Below are 12,192 nucleotides of genomic sequence, written 5' to 3'. Positions count from 1 at the left end.
GAATTGCCATTTTAATAGTCTTCTGAATTATAAAACATGGAATAGCTCTCTAATTAGATTTTCTTTAATTTCTCTCAGCAACATTTTGTAGTTTTGGTTACAGGTTTTACACATCTTTTGTCAGTTCATATTTTTTAATGCTGATATAAATAGTATTCTTTAAAATTTCCGTTTCTGATTGTCTGTTGCTGGTATTTACAAATACAATTGCATTTTGCATATTGGTCATGTATCTTGCAAATTTGCTAAACTCACTTATTATAATAGTTTTTTTGAAGACTGCATCAGATTTTCTCTATATGCAACCTTGTCACCTGTGAACAGACAGTTTCATTCCCTTTCCACTATGGATGCTTTTTCTTTTTCTTGCCTTATTGGACTGGTTAGAACCTCCAGTGCAGTACTGTATAGAAATGGTGAGAGGGAACATGTTTTTCTTCTTTTTAAACTTGGGAGGAATGCATTCAGTCTTTAATAATTCAATATGGTATGATGTATAGATTGTTTAGATGTCTTTTATCAGATTAAGGAAGCTCTCTTAACTAGTTTGCTGAAAGTTTTCAATCAGGAATGGGTCTTGTCAAATGTCAAAGGCCTTTTCTGCATCCTCTGAGATGGTTATGTGTTGTGGTTGTTTTGAAAAAACAAATTAGCTCTGTGGACTAGGAAAAATGGGAATGGAGGCCTACATTTTTTAGAATAATACTCTGACCTTGTGATTCTCTAAAATAGGGGTCAGCAAACTTTCTGTAGTAAATATTTCAGTTAATCTTTTAAGCTTTGTAGGCCAAAGTGTCTGCCACTTACTCTTTGTTGTTGTTGTTTTAAAAACATTTCTTTAAAAAAGAAACTCTTCTTAGCTTACATTTAAAATTTTTGGCCTGGCCACCTGAGCTAAAAAAAATGATTTTTTACAGGGGCGCCTGGGTGGCTCAGTCAGTTAGGTGTCTGCCTTCGGCTCAGGTCATGATCCCAGGGTCCTGGGATCGAGAGCAGCACATCGGCTCCCTGCTCAGCGGGGAGCCTGCTTCCCCCCCCCCCCGCCTCCTCTCCGCCTACTTGTGCTCTCTCTCTCTGTCAAATAAATAAATAAAATCTTTTAAAAAATAATTTTTTACATCATTACAGAGTTGGCTGTAGAGTTGCAAAAAGACGCAGCAGCAGCAGCAGCAGCAGGGACAGAAACACATGTAACCAGCAAAGCCCCAAATATCTACAATTGGCTCTTTTCCAGAAACACTTTGCCAACTCCCTATTCTAGAATATTGTCATAAAAATACTTCACAGGGAAGATTACATTTTCATATACTGTATCTGGCTCAGATTAAATTAAGCCATGGGTAGCAGCTTCTCTCCATCTGCACTGCTAGTCCCTAAACTGGGAATTTTTAAATAAGAGTGTGATTATTAAAATGCGTCATATGAAGAAGCAACTGAAGATGTCAATCTGGAAATTAATTGATGGCTACTGTGCTTGATTTCTCAGAATTTGGAAGACTTGGCTCTTTGGTTTAGAAGCAGCACTGGCTGAGACATGGTTCTTTGGAAACAGACAAGGTATGGTCTTGATTGTCTGGGTGTTGAGTACCCCTCCCGTAAGTGCATTTAACTGACACTAATACAGCAGTAATTCTGTTCCCCGCGTTGTTCTAAGGGTTTTATCCTCTGGGCTTCTCTCCTTGCCTAATGATACCAAAAAGTTCTTGCTCATAGCAGGTTGCTGAAAGGATTACACGCAGTTCGGTAACTTATCTAAGACACTCCTACAGTGGTGGGGCCAGAATCTGGAGCTTTACTCTAACCGTGCTGTTTCTCTAGTACACAGACTTGTCCATTCTCAGCCTCCTCTCTACCATCTGGTCTTCTTCCTCAGGTCTTCTAGTTGCCATAAAGACTGATGGGTGAGATAGGACTGAAAAGTCCCATTTGACACCCTTTCGAGTGAACTGGAAGATTTATAGCACTTTTTAAGAAGTGAGGGGGTCCAGAATGTTTTAGAAAGGGAGAGAGAGACAAGAAGTAATAAAACTAAAGAGACTAAGAACTAGGAAAGCTTCCATCCTTTTCTTTCCCTCTGACATGAAAACAGATTTGAAATTTGGAGGTAGTAAAGAGCTTTCCCTAGTTTTACTTCATTTGGATCAGTATTAACCAGTTTGTGGTTGTTCCTAATGAACCCCTCTGGGGTAACCACTGACTGCATGTTAATAATTACACTGACGACTTTTTTTTTTTTAAGATTTTATTTATTTGAGAGAGAGCAGAAGCACCGAGGGTGGGGTGGGGGGTAGAGGGAGAGGGAGAAGCAGACTCCTCCCCGCTGAGCGAGGAGTCCAACGTGGGGCTCGATCCCAGGACTCTGGGATCATGACCTGAGCCGAAGGCAGACACCTGACTGAGCCACCCAAGCTCCCCAACACTGACTACTTTTAGAGGTTAAGAAGTGAAATAACCAAAATCAAAACATGTCATTCATTGTAAATTAGCTCTCAAATTTATTCCTGCTAGTGTGCACATCCCCAGGGACACTGCTTTTCTTCCTTGGGAGTGGGCAGAGGTTCATCTGTCCAGTGCTCAGTCCCACACAGATTCTTGCAGCTGAGCTCCTCCTGCAGCTAGTTCCCATCTGCAGCCCTGGGTTGGGCCTGATGTAGTCCACCCACCAGCTCATGGTTCTTGGTTTCTCCTCTTTTACATAAATGTATTACTTTCTTGTATATATTATACCAGTTAAGTAGTGTGGGTCACTTCCTGCCTGGCAAGGGGCCCAGCATTTGACATGTGAGGGAGCCAGGGACAGTTACATTGTTAACAGACTACAGTCTTCTCATTTTTTCTTGAGCTTTCAGGGAACTCCGACCCTCCTGGGTTTCGAAAGCCTTTTTCTTTTACCCTGATTTGTCCTGTCCCAAGTACCCAGGCTCTGAAGTGGCAATTTTAAATATACTAACTCCATTTAAAAGTGCCATCTGATGTCTTCATCTATTGATTACTCAAGTTTGTTGTCCACTTAAAGTTGCTTTAGTTCTGTCTCCCGGCAGAATTATCTATTTCTTGGGGGGTGAGGGAGGGTGTTCAACTGTAGAGGTAATACATCTTTATTTTGGCAAATCCAGAAAATACAGATAAGCAAATAGAGAAAGATCAGAATCATCTGTAATCCAACCATCCAGAGTCAACTTGCTGGTATAATTTTAGTAGATTTTCTCACAGTGTTTGCCCATGTGCACATTTTTTTTTCTAGAAATAGGATTACTTAGTACAGTTCTGTGTTACAGACTTTTTAAATTTTTCTGAGCTCACACTCTTCTACAACATTGATTTTAATGATCTATCCCATAGGTGTGCTTTAATTCATTAACAAGTCTGCTCTTGTCCACCGGTCCCATTCTAGGAGGATTTTTATGTAAAAAAATGAATGAACACAACCTAAAGACACTTGAGAACAAGGGCCTCATGATACAGCATTTGGCTATCTCTTAATGGGGAGGACAAGATTGTTTTTGTGGCTAAATATGGGATAGATGGGTTCGGTCACGTGGGAGGGTTCTTTGAAATTGCGCATTTCCACTCAGGGAAGAAATGGTGTCCCTCTATGCCTAGCACCAAACGTAAATGCACAAAAGCCTTCTTGAGGCATCTGCTATATCACAGTGTTACATACTTCAAAGTGATACTAGGGCATTATAACAAAGTGTACTTTTGATGACATATGATCTGACAAAGCATTTTTTTGTATGAAACTCAAAGACAACAAAAATGGAATACTATTTAGTTCTATATGTAATAGACAACATACTAGTTGGAGTGTGAAAGTGTCATTTGGAGCCCTCACTTGTAAAAGGCAGCAAGAAATGTTCTTACTGGAATTACTGGAGCTTCCTTCCCTGGTTATAGACTGTACCAGGACCCCAAGTCTTAACTCCGAGAAAAGGGTCAGGGGAATGTGGGTAGGTTTGTTCTTTAGTCCATTGGTTTGCTCTAAAGATGCCTCTGTTTAGGCCCAGCAATGTGAAGTTCAGGCAACGGCCCCAGTGGCTTCATTCGGCCTGGGCTGGCCTGGCTACAGTGAACTTACTTCACTGCTGTTCTCAGTAATTATGGGCTCGGTACAGAGCCTCCCCATGGAGCCATGATGCTTTCTCCTTTCCAAGATGCTTTCCAAGATGCTTGGCCTCAGGGATGCCAAATATGGGTAGAAATGGAAATCCCAGCTACCCCAATAGATCCAGAATCCATCTTTTCTTCAACTTGGACAGTTTATCTTTAAAGCCTTGTTAGGTCTCTGTCATCTAATCAAACATAGTGGAAAAGGGGATTCTTTATGACTTAAGACAAATGTCTGATTGCACTTCTATAATGAAAGAAAGGCTTTCCAATTTGCTAAAGCACCCGAGTTATCAGTAAAAAGAAACATCTTACCCCATCACATACATTACTATGTCAATGTTTCTCCTTCACCTTACACTAGCTCCCACTTACTTAGCCCTTTCCATGTCTCAGGCAATAGTATTCTAAATAATTTATGTTTTTATGCCTTTAGCCCTCAAACAACCTGGCACTAGGTATTCTTACCCCAGTTATTACCAATGTTGAAAGTGAGGTACTGTGGTTATATTATTTGCTCAAGAACACATGGTTATTAAACTTCTCTTTTGTGTAATGAGAGGGATATAATTATAAAATTGGAAATGTTTGGGAAAGAGTATAAAATGTAGTACTTCTGTTATAATCTTCATGAATTAAAGTTTTGCTGCTTATCTGTTATCTTTTTAAGGGTGGGGTAAGCCAGAAAATTCAAGTTCAGGGTAATTTCAAAATGTTAGCTCTAGAACTTAGAAGTGACATGGAAGTTTTGCAAAACATGGGGAAGATAGCTTCCCTACTCCTCCTGCAAAGAACAAATTTTGTAATCTTGGTTTTCCCTTCTTGGTGGACGAACTTTGGCCACTGCCCGCTGGGAAGCCTTTTCCCTTGCCCATTGCTCTTTCAAAGAGCCCCTTAATAGCACATGGAACTTTTAAGAATACAAGGCACAGGGACATGGCCAATTGTGCTTGCTAACAGTCTTGGAAGAAATTGTTTTTAAGGGAAACACTAATTGCAGAGACCAGAAAAAATTTCTCTAAGCTGAACCAAGTTTTGTCATTCCTAATGTTTGTTATGGGGAAGAAAAATTTTTTTCAGAGCCCTTACAATTTCCTTAAGCAGCAACTGTTTTTCTTTGCAAATCAGGGATGAAGCAGGGCCTTGGCCCTATTGGTGAGCTTTCACATTTCTCCAGGGAAAGAAACAGATTTGAAGAATCTCCTACTCCAGAAGCAGAAGTGGAAAGGCGACCCACTTGTTGCGATGGTGTGGACAGTTGATTTCGTTTCCGTGAGGATTCCTGTCAGTGGCCGAGCACTGAAGTTGTCTCAGTGAGTGCACATTGCTGACAGTAGTAAGAGCCATGAGAATCACGTTCCATCTCTGCCTGCCACACTGCTGAACCTGGTGAATTCTTTGATCGCTAAAAGCCCAGATCGAATACCACTATGTCCTGTACTGTTTGTTTTCCCCAGAAAAAAATGGACCCTTTTTGGACTTGTCACATGCCTTCCTGCCTTGATTTATTAGTTCCTAAACTGAGCTCTTTGAGAGCAGAAACTGAGACTCCTCTCTGGCATTACAGGACCTAGTGGCAGATTCTGAACTAAATTGTTGAAATCTGTCTAATACCAAAGAAGATGATAACATAAATAACATCTGTCTGTGGGAGGTAGTTCCCCCAGGACTACCCTTTACCCTATGCTCTGTTCCCCCCAAATGCTGGTGACCATCTGCTCCTAGATTCTTATTCTTGGTCAGGGCTTCTTGGACTTCCTATGGAGACTTCAGAAATACTAAAGGATTGCTAGCTTGTACCACTAAAAATCTGGAGATTTGGTGGGAGTTGAAATTTCTTGGAGCTTCATACTTCCTCTCAAAAAGCCATCTACATTTTATGTTTTGTATGTCCTATTACATGGGAAAAGTTTTCTCCTAAAACTTCGGGAAAATGTACCTGACTTCACAGTTCCAGAGAGGGTAGTTTGAGAAGCATGGTGCTAATTACAGCTCATCGTGAGCACAGCAGATAGCGCTCCACGAGGAGGAATCTCTGAAGCCTGGAAATAAGGAGATTTGGGGCGCAATCTGCCTAACAAAAAGTTGTTACCGACAGAGATTTGAGACACAATTGAAGCCCAAGCTTCACTCTGTTAATTGCTGATAGAAAAAATACCTCACAGCTTGAGAAGACAAAATGGTAACTGAGATGTAGTTAGTGTTCTCTGAAGTTCTGTATTTGTTACCTGATATAAAAAAAGGGTATGCAGATTTAGATGGATTTGCATGAACTGTAAGCCAGTTTGTGCTTTTCCATACAAACATCTCAGGTTGGAGCAACCATTGATTGCATCTTAATTTTGGACACTGACCAGGATTAAAAATTAAGAAACAATTTAAGAAACAAACACCAAAGACAAAACTATGTATGTCACTTAAGAGTAAACCATTCCTCCTTGTAGGTGCTTTCCCAAAGTCACTGATTTTCTTTCTTGGGAACGGGTCAGAATCCTGACAAATGCTCAGCTGAGCCGAAGTCACCAGCCAGTGTGTAGGTGCAGTGGGGCACCTGCTGTGCATTCCTGTGACAGGCCTGAGGGCTTTTCCCAGAGGAGGATGTTAATGGCCTTCTACAACAAGGCTGTGTTTCCTTAACTTGCCCCGAGTTGATAGATTTCAATGATATAGATTGACGTGTGCATAAGTAGTGTGGGGTGCATTTTGCCTCGCAGCGCTCAGAGTTCATCTGGCGTGCTCATTTGTCCACTGACTGTATTTTCAGTGGCTGTCCTATGAAAGCACCAAGCAAAATCATAAGCTTAGCAGGTATCCTGCATGGCCATTACTTTGTGATATTGCTTTTACTTTGGGGGGAGGTATTTCAAACCTCCTTTTATCCAAACTTGTTCTTTCTTCAATCTCCTGGCTCTGAAGTGGCCATTGTTAACCTACAAACTCTATTTAAAGTCCCTTTTCTGATTTCTGGCCCTGGCGGTTAAGCAAATCAATACTTGGTTAAGGTAGCCACAGGCCTACTTCTTACAAGGTGTATCTTATGAAAAAAAAATAATTTCCTCTATAATCTTTAGAGAAAAACTAATTTTTTCCCTATTACAAAAGTAACGTATTGGGTTGATCCAGAAAATATATTTAAGTAAAAGGAGAAAGCTTAGAATAATCTATAATCCCATTACTCGGTTTTCATGGCCATTCTTCTTCTAGACTCTTTCCATATGTCTTGTCTTTTCCCGGAAATGGGATCATACAGTGCATGCTGTTTTATTCTCTTACAGTCTTCTACAACTTCCATTTTAATGATCTACCCTGTGGACGGGCCTCAGTTTATTTAACCAATGTTGCCCACAGGTACCCGAGAACCTGTCACCAGAAGGGCACTGGTTGTCACCTGGATGCACCCTAACAGCCCCCACAGTGTGATGCTCACTTGTCTCCTGTTCGGAGGGGGGGGGGGGCATGAGTGCCTTTGTGATTAAATGAGGGATTGGTGGCTTATGTCAAACAGGGGAATCTTTGGGATTAGATGTTTCTGCTAATGGAGCAGAGGATGCCAGCTGGTGCTGAGTGGCCAGACCCTGCTTGGAGCATCATCCCGTGTCACTCTGGAGTGAGAACACTGTCACAGTGGAGGCTGTGGAGTGCTATCCTGACCCCAACCCCCCCTTCAGTTCCTAGGCACTCATTCCCTTCGTGGCCCACAAGTCACAGATAAATTCCTCTCCAGAAACCGCCTTAGCTAAAGGGACCCACCATGATCAAGGTCATGGCCCTTCCCCTGGGGGAGTTTTCATCCAATGATTGCTTGATGGGGGGCTATAATTGCCTGCCCCCTTACCCCCAGTTTGGGACAACCCTTCAGGGCTCTTCTGGTTCCAGAGCTCTGCATGACCCATGCTGAGGCCTGTGTTGGGACCACACAATAGCTCTGCTCCCCCTACCCAACTCTGATTTCCCCTCTTCACCCCCACTGGTGAATCTCCCACAAGGACCTTCCAATAACCTTCCTCCATGCGCATCGCTAGCTCAGTGTCTGCTTCCCTGGGAACCCAATCTGTGGCAGGCACTAAAAGTTCACATTTTTGGCTTGACAGAGAGTTTATGTGCATAGTATGTCTTACAGAGATAATACAAGTTAAATAATATGAGTTCTAATTGTAATTGTTACAGGTTTCTCCACAATACTTACGTCGCTAGATAGCTAACATTTCCTTTCTAAGTTGAATCAAATCTGTCTTGGAGCTCTCACTTGAGGAAGTCAACAAGAAGTGTTCTGTGTTTGTCATTTCCTATGACTTTTACCCCACCATTTGGGCGTCCCAGGTGTGAGACACAGTTGATGGGGAGGTGGGTGGGTCCCTGCTCAGGCCTTAGCAGGCCTCTCCGAGGCAGGCCATTCTCCTCATGGGGCCCCTCACCGTGCGCTGACTGTGGACCCTCAGGGCTCCTCTCAGTACTGATATGGGTCTACAGACCCCTGTGTGGCCACACATGCCCTTCTCATTATGGAGGAGGAAAAATACTTTTACAACCTATTTCCTCTCTTGACATTCAAGGCTTTATTCGGCAGTTTCCTTATTCACGATGAGGGGATTTTATCTCTTCAGCAGCCACTGCTGGCTGTCCGCCAATCTGGAGCAGCCTCAGGAAAGTGGCAGAGCCCTAGCTGAGCTGCTAACTTTCATATTTCCCCAGGAGAGGAAGCAATTGTAAATCGCTCCACTCAAGAAGCAAAGGTGGAGAAGTGACCTCTGAGTCCTGAGCTGGGGATGGGTGACTCAATTTTTATGAGGATTCCTACCTTTTTTCCTGGTTTAGGTTCTGAAATTGCACCCCCCCTTCCCTATATTACGTTGGGTTGGGGGGGGCATTGCTGATGATGGATCAGACAAAATATAAGTCAGCCACCATTGTGGATTCAGTTGTGGCCCACCCCCCCCAAAAGCTGTGTTGAAGACCTAACCTCAGGTACCTCAGAAGGTGAATGTATTTGGAAATAAGATCTTTGTAGTTGTAATGAGTTGAGATGAGGTCTTACCGGAGTAGGATGTGCCCTTTATCCAATAGGATTGGTGTCCTTATAAGAGGAGGAGAGACAGGGAGACATGGACACAGGAGAGGGGAACACCACAAGATGACGAGGCATACATCGAGTGCTGCAGTGCAAGACTAGGAACTCCAAGCACCAGAATGAGGAAGAGGCAAGGAAGGATTCTCCCTTACAGGAACCCATGGATATGATTTAGGAGCTGAGAGGTCCATTTCTAGCTTAGTGCGGCTGAAAGAAAAGCTAACAGAGTAGCTGGGGAACTGTGAAGTCACTCTCCGGATTTGGCTGGGGCCCGGGAGGGGCTTCCTTGTAGGACCTTATGTAGCTGCTTTGTAGAATTTTTGGATTCTGAGAATGAAGCCCTACCAAGGAATTTGAAGATTCCCTGGTATCATCGAGTGTCCTGTTTCATGTGGAGAAACAAGATCTGGGGAGGTTAAGTGGCTTACCCAGGGGCCAGCTTGTAAACAGTAGAGACAGGCCTGGAGCCCCAAGCACTCTGAGATGTGGGCCAGTGTGCTTATCCCAGCTCTGGACTCCCTTGTAGGCCTGTCAAAACACTGGGCAAAGTCCTGAAGAAACTCTGAGGAGGCTCTGCACTGACTTTTCAAAGCTACTAAGGTTGGCAGCCTGGGCTTTGGGGGCAGGTCCACCAATTTGTTTGGGCCTCAAGTGATTTCTGAAGACAGTGTTAACATCACAAACAGATTTTAGGCTTTTGTATCAGATAATAGCATTTAGATTCTAGCTCTGTGGTTGCAGACCAAGTAATTTTAGGAGGAGTTATTTAAACTCTCTCAGCCAGGATTTATCTTTAAAAGCTAGGTCATCGGAACCTTGCAAGATTGATGAAAGGTCAGATAAGGAATTCTTTGCAAAGGGCTTGGGTCAGAATTGGTACTTACCAAAATGAGTTGTTTTTCCTCCTTTAGTTCTTTTCTAAGTTCTCATTTGTGCCTGAAAAATTTAACCTGATATAAGAACAAAGAGTATAGTAACAAAATACAACTGTTACCTTTACTACTACTACTACTACTATTACTACTACCATAAAATAGATAAGATTTACTGAGTAGATGCCAGACACTGTCTCATAATGGCTTTTACATGGATTACTAATCAGCATAACCCTAGGATATAGTTACAACTATTAACCCCCTTTTATAGATGACAAAACTGAGGGTAACATAAATTAAGAAACTTGCCCAGGCTCACATAGCCAGATAGTGATGGAGATGGACCCAGACAGTCTGTGACTAATGTGAAAAATCAAAATGAGCCACATTCAGTCCTGGGTGTCCACCAGGAAAATAGAGCAGAGTCATATTGCACGGGACGAAACCATAGGCTGTTTACATCTAATTCTTTACAGTTACCAAAGTCTGTTCATTCATAGCATTTGCTGAGTTGTCCATAACCTTAAACGACTTGGTGGTAGAGTAGGTTGTGGCTTTCAAATAAGAGTCAGTAGGTGAAGTGTAGCCAAGATAGGATAACCAAGTACTCTGAGACTATATTTGAAATGTTGTTATCTTCAGGCAAAAATGCCTATTGTACTCAGATCCATGACCAGACAGTCAATATGGTTTATAAATCAACATGATCCTGGAATCCTCCTTATAAGATCTCTACCTCATGATTGTCCAGACTATTTGAATACCCCCAAAGATGGGGAGCACATCACCTCCTAAGAAAGCCCTACTCACCTTTAGGGAACACTGGCTGAAAATTCTGCCCATTGGTGGATTAACAGCCTAAATATGAATAAGCAAAACTTTTAAAACATCAGAAGAAAATAGAGAAAAGTATCTTTATGACCTAGGCGCAGGGAATTATTTCTTAAGCAAAATTATGACGGAAAAAAATTGATACATCGCATTACATTAAAGTTTTAAAACTCCCTATTTCTCAAAAAACATCATAAAAGTATGAAAAGCAAGTCACAGGGAAATATTTACAGCACTTAAAAATGACCAAAAAAGAAGTGTCCAATGTGTGTATATATGTATAAGAGAAGGAAACAGCACTGTAAAAATATACAAAGTGAAAGACTTTTTAAAAAGAATTTTATAGGGGTACCTGGGTGACTCGGTTAAGTGTCTGCTTTCAGCTCACATCATGATCTTGGGGTCCTGGGATCGAGCCCCGTGTTGGGCTCCATGGTCAATGCAGAGTCTGCTTTTCCCTTTCCTTCTGTGCTGCCCCATTCTGCTTGTGCTTGCTCTCTCTCTCTCTCTCAAATAAATAAAATCTTAAAAAAAAAGAATTTTATAGAAGAAATCCAAATGGCTAATTAACATATGGAAAATTGCTCAACCTCGATTGTAAATGAGAGAAATACAAATTAAAACTATGATTTTTAACTTCGTTGCATTGGTTTGCTAGGGCTGCCATAACAAAGCACCACGGACTAGCTGGCTCAAACAACAGAGACTTCTTATTTTTGGTTTTTATTTAAATTTCAGTTAACATACAGTGTAATATTAGTTTCAGGTGTACAATGTAGTGACAGAGCTTTATCTCTGCATGGCTCTGGAGACTAGAAGTCCAACATCCAGGTGTGGGCAGCGTTGATTTTTTCTGAGGGCCTTTCTCCTGGGCTTGCACATGACTGTCTTCTCCCCATGTCTTTTCACGGTCCTCCCCTGTGCATGCCTGTGTCCTAATCTCTTCTTATAAGGACATCAGTCCTATCAGATTAGGGCCCACCTTAATGACCTCATTGAACCATAACTACCTCTTTAAAGACCCTAACTCCAAATGCGGTCACATTCTGAGGTACTGAGGGTTAGGACTTCACATATGAATTTTGGGAGGACACAGTTGAGCCCACAACACTCACCATATTAGCAATCTTTTAAGAGCTGATAATACAAATGTAGTTGAGGAAATGACAGATGTTGGCGAGGATGCGGAGAAAGGGGAACCCTCCTACACTGTTGGTGGGAATGCAAGCTGGTGCAGCCACTCTGGAAAACAGTATGGAGGTTCCTCAAAAAGTTGAAAATAGAGCTACCATATGATCCAGCAATTGCACT

This window comes from Phoca vitulina, unplaced genomic scaffold (assembly GCF_004348235.1).
Source record: "Phoca vitulina isolate PV1807 unplaced genomic scaffold, GSC_HSeal_1.0 scaffold20, whole genome shotgun sequence".
Lineage (NCBI taxonomy): Eukaryota > Metazoa > Chordata > Mammalia > Carnivora > Phocidae > Phoca > Phoca vitulina.
The sequence above is the reverse complement of the archived record's forward strand: the minus strand, read 5'-3'. Positions refer to the sequence as shown.